General features: G+C 40.6%; 1 pseudogene; it reads right to left on the bottom strand.

The window, feature by feature from the left end:
* Positions 1–369: 369 nt before the first annotated feature.
* Positions 370–2625, bottom strand: LOC135633316 (cytochrome P450 709B1-like; annotated as a pseudogene).
* Positions 2626–4201: the final 1576 nt, after the last annotated feature.

The following is a 4201-nucleotide window of genomic DNA, read 5'->3' as shown; positions in this document are numbered from 1 at the left end:
TATAATATCTTTCTAAATGAACACATAAGAGTATGTACCACTTAGGTAAAATCAATTAAATAAAAAACAATACGATATTATTTATTGAAATGTCTAGTCGTGAGATCTCCACGTTGTCTCATCTTTATAAATCAATTAAATCAGTTAAATTAATATTATTTATGAAATATTTATTAAAATATATAGTCATGAGATCTCGAGTTAAACACTTCCTTAATTAGTCTATCTTTTACAAGTTTGTAAGGAACCATAATATCTTTCTAGATGAACACTATGATTTAGGTAAAATCAGTTAAATCAATAACAATATGATGGTTAATCATCTAGTTTTTATCCGATAAAAAACAAGAAAAAATGATCACCAACCAATAAAGAACCACCAATAATTTTATTTATGGGTTTATAGTTGGATCCAAGTCACAGACTACGAAATCAAGTGCAAATTATCTGGTGGTTTCCTCGACATTTAGATACAGCTCCATGATCATGCTGGCCGTACGCTTACATGGTAATAATAAGCATGATGACATAGAGATAGAACTACAGTATCAACCAATTCAGGTTCCGGCTCGCAGCGGCTTAAGAACGACAGGAAGGCCGTACTGAGGTTGTACAGTGATCGAGCGTCGAGGAGCGTGCTTGTACTCGGACGAAAGGGAAAATGAGAACCTCTGCAGTATCATTGTGATCACAGTCTTGGCTTCCAACATGGCGAAGTTTTGGCCGATGCAAGACCGCGGCCCTACCGCGAACGCGAGCAGCGCAGTGGGGTGTGTGGCAGCTTTGGTGACCCCGTGCTCGAATCTGAGTGGGTTAAACTCATCAGCATCAGGTCCCCATATCTCCTTGTTCCTATGAGTCAGCATGATCGGCATCACTATCTCGGTGTCTTTGGGGATATTGATCTTCCCCAAGGTCATATCTTTACCGGCCTTTCTCCTTAGCACGTCGACTGGGCAGTAGAGCCACAAGGTTTCCAGGAGAACCATGGTGACCTGCACAGGATCGACACACTGTCACACCACAGCTTTATCGAGCTTACATGGAGAAAACGGGCAGTGAATTTACTAGTTTCAGCTTGCTGAGCATATCTGCATCTGGGGTTTGCATCCCACACTCTCGCTGCACCTCCTCCCGGAGCTTCTCCTGCCAGTTCTGGTTTGTGCTCAGCAAGAACATAGTCCATGTCACGAACTGGGCGGTGGTGTCCTGTCCTGCGAAGAAAAACGTCTTGCACTCGTCTACAATGTCGTCCCTGCTCAGGATCTGCCCCTCTGGCTTGTGACAAGCTTCTAACATCAAGCCAAGCAGATCATTTCCGTAGCCACAGCGTTCCTTGGAATTCACTCGAGCCTGAATGATACTAACGAGTTTGCTCCTCACTCTCTTCTCCAGCTTCCATTTGTACAGGTTACTCCTGCTAGGGATGTATCTGCAAAGAAAATGAATCCAGATCAAGGATTCTGCAACGCCTGATGACATATCCCTGCATGACTCAGGTGCAAACTAGACTTACTCGGCTCCTGGGATACTTAAATTAAGATGACTGGCTACCACGATCTTCTGGAGTTCTTGCTGTGCTAGGAAGACTTCTTTCCCTTCCGTGAAGCTGCTTCCGAAAGTGGCTTGAGAGATCAAATCTACTGCCAGTTCTTGAAATTGTGCAGACACGTCTATTTCCTTCTGCTGATACTCTGCTTCCCAACCTTCTAACATTGCCTTCGCGCATTCTGCCGTTGTCTTTGTGAGTATCTACAACAAGCAACGAGTTCTTTATGTTAATCGATACTAAAGGTCCAAAAGAAACAAGGAATTTGATTTCTGATCCAATTACAGTAAATTACACCATCAGCTAGGCCAGACCAGACATCAAATTGAGGTCATAGTAGAGATATGGGAAGCTGACCTTGAGGTTCTCCATGTGGAATGCAGGGCCGACGACCCTTCGATGCCTCACCCATTCCGTGCCTTCTACAAGGATCAATCCCTTGCCCAGGAGGGACGTCACGTTGGGAGGCGGATCGATCTTGGGGTAGAACCTGAACTTGTTCGCAAGAACTTGCTTAATTAGCTCCGGGTGGCAGACGCAAATCCTTGGCTCTGGTCCAAACCAAAACAAGAATGGTTCACCTGCTTGAAGAGCAACGGATCGACTATCAGCGGAGCCACATAAGAAATCCGCATGGAGGACTTGATTGTTTTCAGCATGACAGTGGAAATGACAAGTAAGTTATGCAGGATCTGAGGAAGGGAAGATGGAGTCTGACCGTATTCCGACGTCCACTTGCGGTAAAAAGGCTGAACTCTCGTGGAGATATCATGTGACTTTACGTCCAAGATCTGCTCCATGGCGGCTTTGCTTATGCTTCTTATCTCCCCGAGTGATCCCGACCAGAACCTGTAAGCAGGGCCTCTCACCCCTTGCTTCCTGAAAGCTTCTGTGATCACATATGGCCTCCATGTCAGATACTTCAACCCCTTCCATAAGTACCAGATCAGAACTACCAACAGAGCACCCAGTACGAGACCGAGATTACTCATCAGTCTTGCAGAAAGGAGAACTCGGAAAGGCGAAGCTTGACCTCCGATTCTTCCGGTTTCATCTACAACAAAACGATCTGTCCGACACAATGACCCATCTTGGCTTCGTTCACTGGTTATGTTGATTTGGATCCTTCTGTCGGTCATTTGCACTAACAAAATGTCGACACACAACTGTGTCACTAAGATTCAAGTTTCTTTGTGGCCATAAGAAGATTTCTGCTGCAATCCATCACCCCGAAAGCTGCCACGCGAGTCATCAGCCAGTGGGGAAGCTTGTATCCCGAAAACTCTGTGCATGGTTGACCTTGCATTCGAGGGTATGTAGACCAACAATTTACAAAGATGTCGTGGAGTTGGATCCCGAAAACTGTAGTTATCAAAATCGGATTAGAGATTGACTTCCTTGAAAAAGATTGGGATAATGAGTCATCGGTTGAACCATTGATCAATCCGTGAGAGTGTAATTTTTATTTTTTCAAAAAAGAAAATATAACATTGTATTATGCTGAAATATAAAATGTAAATAATAATATTTTTATAAAAATAAATAAGAGGTAATGGTGAAAGAAGAATGGGAACGCCATGTATCCATAGGTCACACGAGTACTTAAAATTCATGCATCGATAGTTCAAATAAAAACTTAAATTCTGTGCACGGTACTAAAAAAATTATAGAGAAAAATCCAATTCAATCAAATAATATCCGGGTCTCATTTTCTCTTTAATCTGCAATCAGGGTCTAATTTATGGAATCATCTTTTGTTCTAATCAGACGGATAATTGAGATGACGATGCAAAGCTGTCCATACATAATGGATTCAAAGAGAACGAAAAAAAGGCCAGTGAATAGTACTGTGAAAGAGAAGTTCAATAATTTTGGTCCAATTAAAGCACGCATCCACCATGAAAATGCCTTTTTGTATTTCTCTTTAGATTTGAGATAATTCTCCTATTGCATGAGTTAGATGTTTGAGGAGGAGGAGGAAGGAGTTGCAATCCATTTTGCGATGTCAAATTCTTATATTTTAATTGCCTTTTTCTTGTCAATAATCGATACGTATTTCATCAAATTCGAACAATGGTCAAGTAAATATTAATAACAGATTTAGGAAAAAAAATTTAATGTGCATATTTAAAATATACTATTGTTTAAAATATTTAAATTATTAGATAGTAAAATACTTAAATATCAAACATATAATTTAATTAGTATTTTTTTTAAAAAAAATATTCTTTTTTAGTATGTTTCATATGGCAACCCTTCTTTTCATTATTTCCAAACAATCATCCGATATTTTTAAGATATCATAAATATCCCTCCTAAAGCTACCATCTATTGTTTCGCCCATTTGTGATCCACCCTATTGGCCGGTCCATAGGGTGGTCTACTCCAAGTGTTACACAAACACATTATATAGTCATAAAAAAATAATGTATGGCTGATCATAGAATATTAGAAGAATATGTGTACTTGTAATTTATTTTAATTGAGGTTAAAAATCATTAGGGTGATTAATAGTGTTTTCTTTCTATCTTTACAGCAAAGTTCACAATATCGTAACGTACCGATATTTCAACCTAGACTCGGTACCGATACTGATACGGTACGAAGTACCGAGCGGTACACACATGTGCACCGAGCACTGTAGCACGGTTA

The sequence above is a fragment of the Musa acuminata genome, chromosome BXJ3-3, assembly GCF_036884655.1.
Source record: "Musa acuminata AAA Group cultivar baxijiao chromosome BXJ3-3, Cavendish_Baxijiao_AAA, whole genome shotgun sequence".
Classification (NCBI taxonomy): Eukaryota; Viridiplantae; Streptophyta; class Magnoliopsida; order Zingiberales; family Musaceae; genus Musa; species Musa acuminata.
Note: the sequence above shows the minus strand (reverse complement) of the source record. Positions and strands in the feature narration are given on the sequence as shown.